Consider the following 10,693-nt stretch of genomic DNA (forward strand, 5'->3'; position numbering starts at 1 on the left):
GAAAAAGAATGTGTTGATTATATGCTGGAATAAAAATCTGGGATTTGATTCACTTAATTAAATATTTAATTATGCCTTAATCAACTTGATTATTTTGTCAGTACTTGTTTATAATTTTTAAGATTTAGGTTTTTTTAAAGAAATATTTTCAAATATAAGTTATTACTTTGCCTTTGTCCTTAATACACACACACATATATGTTAGGAATTTATTTCAGTTTCCTTCTATTTAAACAATTTAAAAAAAAAAATTTGGCAGGGACATTGTGGCAGGCAGGTTCTGTGTGTGTGTGTGTGTTAGAAAAAAAATTTGGCAGGGACATTCCAACCGTTTGAAAAAGCAGTTGAATTTGAAACAACAAAAAAATGGTAGTTGGAAAAGTAATAATAAAGAAAGATTAAAAAAATAATATTTTAATAAAAGGATGAGATATAGAATTTTGGAATGTTGGGTGTATTGTAAAATGGGATAGTATAATAGATAAAGTAGCTTTTTGAAATTGTAAAATAAGATGAGATTTAGCATCCGGATGTGGATGCTCTTATTCTCGGAATGATAAGCGAATCCCAGTTTAGCAAACCTTAAGTTTCCTAAGCAAGTATCGGGCAACTTCTTGAATTTTCTAATGCTGGGGTTCCACAAATATATAACATTACCGGAAACAAGATCAGCGAGACACAGCAAGCCATTGCAGGAGCCCACTATTTGGATACGCGTATGAGGAAAATCAAAAGGAATTCGAATCTCAGAAATCGTGTCAAACGAGCGGCCCAAAGCGACCGTACAGACTGGTATTATAGGCCGATAAGAAAAGGGCAAGTGTATGACACAAGCATTGTCACGATTTATGTTGTTTTTGGTGTGATTAAGGTGGGTGGAGACGAAATAGGGAGTGGTGATTGAGGAGTACAAGGATTTGGAAACGCACCTTAATCTTATCACTGATTTCACCGGCAGTCTTGTCAGGATGTTGAGTACGATGTCGTAAGGAAGATGGTTGAGAATCGGTGGTTCTGTCATTTGGGACATTTACTTTAGATTCAGATTCAGATTCAGATCGGCTGCTAGTTGTTGAAGTTCGAAGATCAAATCCAGATTGCCCAAAACAGACAGTCAGACTACTGGCGATCTCCGTTGAACATAGAGCTTTACTTTAGACTTCGGTACTGTAGTGTAGAGTTGCTTTACCTTTGATGGGATAAGCTTGCTTCTCCTTTTTGTAATGCCGATGAACCAAAAATTTTATAAATAAATAAATAGTTATAATTTATCCGTCCTAAGAGCCTTCTCAGGCAAAAATGGCGAAACAGTCTATTTTTGGTAAAAAACTTAGGGGCGTGAATACTTTCTCTTTGTATGCGGATCTTTTCGTTTGGTACAGTCATTTTCTATGCGGATCTTTTCGTTTGGTGGCTCTTTGTAATTGTAATTGTAAGAATACTTTCTCTGTTTCTCTCTATTTGGTAATGAATCAATGATCACTTCTCAGATCTTGAATTTATAGTAAATCTCTTTTTTCAAACCCTTGATTTTTGCTGAATTGAATGTGTTGCTTTCTAAATAGGGACAAATTGGTGTATGGTAATTAATCATTAGTTAGTAGACAGTAAACACAGAACCTCACTACACAATCAAATTTACACTTAGAACCTCATGACAGAGAGACTATTAATTTACTTGAAGTAGATAAGGAAGACGATAAGGGTTACAAGTATTAAACAAATAATTTTTTATTTTTTTATTTTTTTATTTTTTTACCATCTTGTTACAGTGGGCTACTAGAGATAGCAACCCATTGTAGCTAGATGTCAAAAGTAATAGCATTTAGCATTCTTGATGGAGTGTGCTTTCTACAAATTTGATGTTAAAATTTAGCATTTATAGCATTTAGCATTCTTGATAAGAATGCTTTAAGGAGATAGTGGGTCCCCTTGCCTAATAGCTCTAGTAGGATGGATCAAACCTTTTGGCTCACCATTGATGAGGATGGAGTAAGAAATAATTTTAATGCAGACCATAACCAACCCAATCCACCTCTCATTGAACCCCATCCTTCGCATAAGGTCTTCCAAAAAAGAGCATTCCACCTTGTTATAAGTCTTGCTCATGTCCAATTTGAGAGCTATGTACCCAAAGTCACCTGAATTATGTGATTTCATACTATGAAGTGTTTCAAAAGCAATAAGAATGTTGTCAAAAATCAAGCAATTTTTTGCAAATCCAGATTGATGTTTTGTTGTCATTTTTGGCAAGATTTTTTTCAACCTTTGTTCAACTATAATTCCTTAATTCTATTAGTTACAGGTTTTGCTATGATATCTTGTCATGCAATATGCAAGAGGGCTCATAGTCATAGTGGCTTCTTCTTTTCATTTGTTTATTACTTTTAGAACCACTCAATAGTCTACTTTTAATCAACAAAATGACCTAAGGATTTGAAATATAACGTATGTGTTGATCTCCAATTACCGTACGTTCCCCCTCCTCATTTTTTATTTTATTTGTTTTAAAATTTTAAAAATTTTAATGAATCTCTAAGTAGGGTTGCATTTCATTAAAATTTGGGAAAATTTTTGTTACAAGCTGTTGTTACAAACATTTACGCACCTTAGAAAAAAATAACTAAAATCAAGTCACTGTTTGAGTTATTTTTTTTAGTGTGTGTAAGAGCATGTGTGTAATAAACATTGCTTTTAAATTTTTATGTAAAATCATTTTGAAGATATCATACAATACAATTTATGATCTTATCTAGCCACACTTTTAAATTGTGACAGTGATGGACATGGTGAGCTATGGGCTCTTCTATATTGTATTGTCTTCTTATATGGCTGAAGTTCCACCGGACCACCACCTCAAGTGTGTTGGGGTGGATCTGTTCTTCAACACTAGGGTTTTGTTGTGAGTCTCACATTAACCATTGTTCAATTTATAAACTTTTTTTCGAACTTTTTTTTTGATACCTTAAAATATGGGGCTTTGTATAAACATGGGCCTTAACTATATCCCATGTACCTCGTCCCATTGCACATGTGGATCTAAATCAATTTTACTTTGAGCCTTTTATTATTATTTTTTTTCTTGCCTTTTTTGGGCTTTTGTAGCCCTTCATGACTATTTAGTTCAGCCCACCGGAGCTTTTCTTTTAAGCTAACCTATTATTTGACCAAGTCAATGACTTATTTAACACACCATCATAACACTTTCCCATCATTCAATTATGAGATGTGATGAAAAGTTCAGCTTATTTAAGTTTTTAATTTCTTTTTAGTACTATTCAAGAGTCTTATTGCACTTTGTTGATGCTCATTTTTTTTTAAGCCCAGCAGGATCAAGGCCCAGAGTTGCGGACAAATTGAAAGAAAAAGCAAAAAAAAAAAAAGGGGGATAATTAGAGTAAACCCACCTGTAGTATAACCCGTTTTCACTTTACCTACCCGTGGTTTAAAACTTTACACTTTGCCCACCTGAAGTTGGTCCCGTTAGCCTTCCGTAACCCACCTCTTCGTTTGCTGTTAGATAAACACATTTTTAAGCAAAAATAAATATAAAAAGAATCAAAAAGTTAGGGTTTTAATATCTATGGAAAAACTCTAAAATTAAAGAAGGGAAGTTTGAGTGATGGTCAAAAGCAAGATTGTATAGTTTCTCAAGAACAAAGAATGGAAGCTGTTTTCAAGTAATACCAAGTCAAGCCTCAAGAAAGCAGACATCCAGAGGTTTGTTGGCATCAAATCATCTCTTTCCCAACTTCCGGTATAATATCTATGAAAAAGCTCTAAAATGAAGATCGCATCTTGCAAGATAATATTCACAAAATCATCACTACTCATGCTCTGCAAACTGGTCTCTGCATAGCAACAACGAATCATTGCTTCCATCTCCTTTGTAGTGCTTTGAAACTTCTCCAATTCTATATTAACCCGCTACTTTATGCTTTTCCATGGTTTGCAATTTTTCATCGAAGTGGTGAATAGGGCCAGTTGAAATAACCTTAGGAGTGTAAGCTTGTGGATTCACAATGCGAATGTGATCTAGAACTCTGGTGATACAATAGTCAATTGATGATTTTCATTTATTGTTATCTACCAACCATTTATTGTGATTTTCATTTCCACTTGAAGGGTTTGCTTCCTTGTGAGATTCAATACTTTGATTCTGATTTTCTGTTGAAGTGTTTGCTTGTTGTTGAGTTCCCCTACTTGCTGATTCTTCCATTTAGTTGCGTTTCTTAAATTTCATGATGACGAAGATATATAAGACTATAAGAGAGCAATGAAAAACCCTAGCTTTTTGATTCTTGTTATATTTGTTTTTGCCTAAAAATGTGTTTTTCTAACGGCAAACGAAGAGGTGGGTTACGGAAAGCTAACGGGACCAACCTCAAGTGGACAAAGAGTAAAGTTTTAAACCACGGGTAGGCAAAGTGAAAACGGATCATACCATAGGTGGGTTTACTGTAATTATCCCAAAAAAAAGAGAAGGCATATGAATGGTTTAAGGGTCCATGAAATGGGTCCAAAAGAAGCAAATGGGCTTGAATAAGCCCGGAAAGAAAAAAGAAACAAATCCGTGGAAAGGATAAGGGAAAACGAAGAATGGGCCACAGCAGGCCCACTGTAATAAGAAAAAAAAAAGAGTAACAGGCAAATGGGGAACCCATAAGCCTAAAGGAATAAAAGTTTATAGAGAAAATTGGGCCAAGAAAGCCCGAAGTGAGTTAGCAAAATCCATGTGTGAAACAAAATCAACGGGCCAGGGATGCCCATAAGAAAAACAAGGAACATTGGAGCCCGCAAGAAATGGAAAAGAAGCCCAGCAAGCATACTGGGCTACTGAGAAGAAAAATACACGGTAGGTTCGAAAGGGCCCAGCAGGATTAAGTTGAGCAGCAGGAATAGCAGACCTGGTATGGCAGGAGGTGCAAAGCCACAAAGCAAAACGCCCAAACTAAAGGGAAGCCCACTACAGAGCTCAACCCTCCAAAGAAAGAGACAACACATGGACGTTGGCCTGCCGGGAAAACAATCCACATAAAAAAATGCCAAAAAGTGCACGGTAGGATATGCGCGCCCATTTTTAGACCTTGGCAAATGAATGAAACACCAATAAGGTAACGCATGCGAACGACCCAAGCATCATCAGCCTATACCCAGCCACTATGGGAAAGGGTGACGTCATGGGTGAGGGCATGGTCTGGCGGTGGGGAGAGGAGCGGGGACCCATTCTTCGTTTCTTGCCCAGACTCTTTCGGTGGGCATAGTCCTGCTGGGATGACATGCCACCCAAAAAAGGCAAGGGTGGGTAAGGACCGCTGGGTGCATGCTATGAGAGACCGAGAGAGAGAGGACACACTGGACGAAGTAGAAAAGGAAGCTTCGTTGTCTGAAAGCCACTGGTCAATGGTGGATCAGAACCATTTGACTTGGTAAGTGAATGGCAAAAGGCTACTATAGTAGAATAGGGCCATAGAAAGGCTAGAACAGTAAAATCGGCCACGACAGGCCCTATATAAGGGACCCGTGGCTGTGTGCAAAAGGGCAACGAAAGGGGATCAGAGAAACAGGGTGAAAAGAATAGAAAGAAAGAAAACAGAGAGGAAAAGAATTGAAAGAAAGAAAACAGAGAGAATGGAATTCTAAGAAAGAAAAAACAGAGCGCTTATGGCAAGCATGCACCTAAATGGGTTAACTCCCCCCCCCCCTCTCTCTCTCTCTCTCTCTCTCAATAGCCTTGTCCTTAAAAGGCAATACAAAATCTATACTTGAGCGCTTATGGCAAGCATGCACCTAAATGGGTTAACTCCCCCCCCCCCTCTCTCTCTCTCTCTCTCTCTCAATAGCCTTGTCCTTAAAAGGCAATACAAAATCTATACTTGGGCATATACCATTTGGGGCTGTCCTCTTAAAGCAATTAATTTCACCAAATGAAATTACTTGCGTTGAGGGAGTAGTTTTCCCTTCCATGGTTGGAATCCTGCGGCAATACTAAATATGGCAAACTCGTTATTTTACTTCACTAATTTTGCTCTAATATTTTGTTTAAGCATTTTTATTTAAAAGCAAGGCCTCTAAATCATTTATCTTGTTCGTTACGGAAGAAACAGTGAATGCATTTTTTTTTACGTTGTCTATTTTATGCCTACCTGCCATAACTTGTCAATAATAACTATGCCTGCTGTGAGCTGCTAAATGGACTTTGGCAGATGTGGCAAAGATTGTGCATAAGTCGGGCCAAGGTGTGCTCCAATTGGGCCGGTCCCAACTCCTCACCTAGAAACTACCCGGGCCTAGTACGGCAGGAGCTTGCATAATACCCCAAGCCAGGCCCACCCCCTTACACACTTTTTTATACTAGTTTCATTGTACTACTTTGCTAGCTTTTAACTTTCTTTCTTTTTTTATACACTTTTAGCAAAAAGTGTTCAATTTCAATTAAATAAGCTCTTTGCAAACATCTTTTTTTCTCTTGAGAGTGATTTCCTTTGCCACATATTTTTCTCTTGCTTCAGTGATATTCTTGTTGGATTGACAAAAGGAAAGGTATTAAAAACAAGTTCACACCAAGGGTTCCATAAATGAAAAATCCAATGGTCACAAACGTCTATAATTTTTTTGATGAACGTCACAAACGTCTATAAAAACCAAGAATGAAGTCTATTTGTGCTGACTCTCGAGTTCTCTTGGCATCTTCCCCTAAGATTTCTGTTTGTTGGGTGTCTAGGTTGTGCAATGTGGCTTCTCATTCTCTGGCAAAGTGGTCTTTAGCTTGTAATTTTTTTGGTTCTTTTGATTTTGGTAACAACTCCCCTTCTTTTGTTTCTATTATTCAAGGTGAGGCTTGTTTGCCTTTTGTTAGGGTACTTTTTTTTTCCACCTAATTTTATTTGAGTACCACCTATTTATTTTCAAATACCAGTAATAAGTTATTGGGTTTCCCAAATATTTTTTGCTCTATTATTATGTTAATCACAAATGTTTCAAATCTCATTATCTAAATTGGGTCATGATATATACTATCACAAAAGTCCAAAAACTCATATTTTGTTCAATTTTATTATCATTATTTAGCTAAGCCCAAAACTGGCCCAACGAACCCATTACACGCATCCTATTCTATTTAAAACCCAAGAATACTTATGCTTGGCAATATTTGAAAAGCCCATGATTCAAGTCCATGGCAAAACAATTTTATTAATAGAAGTCAAATCCATAATCAAAACCCATGATTTAAACCCATGACAATTTTATCAATGAAATTCAAATCCATAATCAAAATCCATGGTTTAAACCCATGGCAATTTATTTATCCAAAACCCAATTCACATTGGCAACATCAAAAGCCCAATTCTCATTGGCAATATCAAAACCTAGTTCTCTCTGGCAATATTTAAAGCCCAATTTTCATTGGCAACATCAAAACCCAAATCTCATTGACAATATCAAAGCCCAGTTCTCGTTGACAATATTTAAAACCCAACTCTCATTGGCAATATCAAAAGCCCAACTTACGTTGGCACTATTAAAAGTCCAAGATAACTACTTGGCACTATTTTATCAAAAGCCCAAGTTTATTAATACTTGACAAAATACCATATCATAATTATTTCACTTAAAAGTCTAATAATGAATAATACTTTAGATTCTTAAACCTATTAATATAATATTACAAGCTAATGGAATTTATGAATTATCTATTCTTAAAACCCATGACAATCATCTTATAAAAGCCCATGGAAAGTTATGATTATTTATCTTATACTCATGACATTTATTTATTTCATATCATATTATAAACTCATGTTCACTATTTATCTTACATCACAACATTCATAATATTTATTTACAAAACTCATGGTGACTTTTCTCCTTACAAACCCATTATGATTATCTATAGAACATCATTCCACTATAGTGGTTATTACCATATTTATTTGAAACCCATGGATATTGCCTCAATTTAAAACCCATGGTAAATATTATTCTCAAGAAATATTGGAGGTCATTATTTAAAAGCCCCAAAGAAAATATCATTTACAAAATAATCCATAGCAAAATTATAAGAAACTATACAAGTTGTTATTTAAAGCCTATGGAAATTAATACCCAAAACCTATCGTAAATATTTATTAAAGCTCATGGATCTCATTTTTACTAACAACTAAAACCCATGTGGAATAAAAATCCATGGCAATATATGGTAGCTTTGTCCATTTTGTAGGGCTCACAATGAGAAAGCAAAAGGATAGGCCCAAGTGGAGAAAACCACCAAGTCAGAGGCCCACCAAAATACTCAGCCCTCATGGCCAAGCCCAACATGAAATCTCAGCCAAAACAGCCCATGTACGCAAATTGACTCCACTGGAGAACTCCATTCAATTCTGCCTTCCGCTAGAGGTCACCTCAAGAAGCAACCAAGCTCCCAAACCAAATTAGGAGCTGGCCACTTATGTCATTGCCAACTCTGATGTGAACAGTACCAAAGGCTGACACTTAAAGGCTAATGGGTAATAAATACCCTTCTTCCCCAAGTTTTGGTCACAACTCAAGGAAGCCATAACCAAAACCTCCAAGCTCATGAAATCCTCAATCAAATAGTTTATTTATTACTAAAAATGTATGTAATTGGTTCATGAACCAAGCCCATGAATCCTAAAGGGAAAAATTTGGGAACATGTGGTTTGGAGGGCATAAATGGATCTCCAACGAAACCCTCTGAAGTGGACTTAAACTTTGACATTTGGCTTGGGGTGTTGAATCCTATTTCCTAGGATCCAAATCTCAGTTGCAGCACTAGGATTCCCCCTTAATATCTATCTTAATCCCATTGGCTGAACACAATATTAGAATTCTTAGGATGTAATGCAAGATTATGCTAATTTTTACCCATGTGTGACATTACCCAAAGAAGCAAAACAGCCCCAATTGCAAATCTCCCATTTTAGGCCAAATCCTAGAATAATTAAGTTTGTTGTCCTGCTCCTGATTAGTCCTACGTTTTAGGACTTTTGCTAATCAATCCCTTAAACTTCACTATAAAAGGGAACTACCATTAACTCATGGAGGACAACAAATCTTATCATAAAATTTCTCACCCATCATGCTATTTTCAGCCCATAAGTCAGTCCCTTAGTTCAGAAACTAGCCTTTAGTCCATAAATGCTCATATACACTTACCCATAAACATCACATTCCATCTTCTCAGAAAATCCCAGCACCTTAAAATAGACACCAACCAACCAATCTGAAATTTCTGATTTTCTTGTCACTTTGCTTGTGGTTCAACTCTCTCCAAGCTCATAAATCATTCCCCTTAGCTCACACTCACTTAACTTCAAACATTTCCTTTCTTTTTCTACTTATTCACAGCCCATGAATGTTTCCTAATCAGTCACAAATAACTCTTTACCTGTTAAAGCCTTAGCCTCAACATTAACTCCATCACACCACCACAAGCTTAAATACCCACTCACTCAAAAATAGCCTACACTACACCATTCATACCCCACATATAGATATTCCAAAATCTTAGTTCAATATGTGCTGCTCTGAGCTGGAGTCTCTCTCTCCCTTCATTTTATCCTATTTTTTTCTCTTTTATTTGTAATTATGAAACCTTTCATTCTTGTTTATTGTTATTATAATGAAAACCATAATGTTTTGAATACTATGAAAATTTTCCCTTATGCTGACTTAATAATAATAAGGAAAACATATAATTTTTACCATGTAAACACACTTATTAATCTGTCATCATCTATCGTTGGAGGTTTGTCATTTTCACTGTTGGACCATTTTTCCTCTTGTGTACTTGCTATAATAGACCCACTTTTATACTAACCAACTAAGGAGGAAATGCATAATTTTTACTATGCAAATACATTTATTGATTTTCCAAACATCTATCGTTAGACGTTTCTCTTACTTACTACTAGACTATTATTTAAGCGCTTGTTGTGGTGGGTCATCTTTTGTGCTAGCTTATTTTTCCAGGAGGTATTTTTGGAGTCTTATTATAATCTTTGTTGGATGCAACCTAGACTTTGAGCAAAATGGGTCTTTCATACTTCACCGATAGCCTTTGATCCATGTTCCAAGCCTAAAGTCGAGTCTCGGTTTTGACTCTCCTAACATCATGTGGGCAACGAAAAACGCCCCCAACACCTTTATAGTTTGTTTTCTCTCTTATTAAAATTTCTGGTTCATCAAACAAATAAAATAAAAACCAAGAATGATAAGCAACAAGATGGGGCAAGTTATTAAAGCCTAAGAAAGACAAGCAAATAAACGGGTGACTAGGCGAGACACACGTCTGTAATAAATAAGACTCATACCTCATCTAGGCCACTTACCTAAAATATCAAAAAAAAAACAAAAAAAACAAAAAAGCCCACAATAGCAGTATATGATTAAACATATGGTCAAGTGTTACACCTACAGATGTAACCAAATCTCCCAAAAATATTATTGGATTAACTTTTTTTGAGTTTTTGTAAATCAATAAAATAAACTTATAAATTCTGTTTTTATTATTAAATTTAAGAGAAATTCATGTTTGATTGCTAAGTGTAATTTTACAAAATTTTAAAAGATATCAAGTGAACAGCAAAAATCCTTTTATCATAGTAAGCAAACTGCTAGCCTATCAAAGACCTTATTTTGCAATACTTGGCTCTAAATATTTACTTTAATT

Source organism: Quercus suber, unplaced genomic scaffold (genome assembly GCF_002906115.3).
Source record: "Quercus suber isolate HL8 unplaced genomic scaffold, Cork oak 2.0 scaffold_15, whole genome shotgun sequence".
Lineage (NCBI taxonomy): Eukaryota > Viridiplantae > Streptophyta > Magnoliopsida > Fagales > Fagaceae > Quercus > Quercus suber.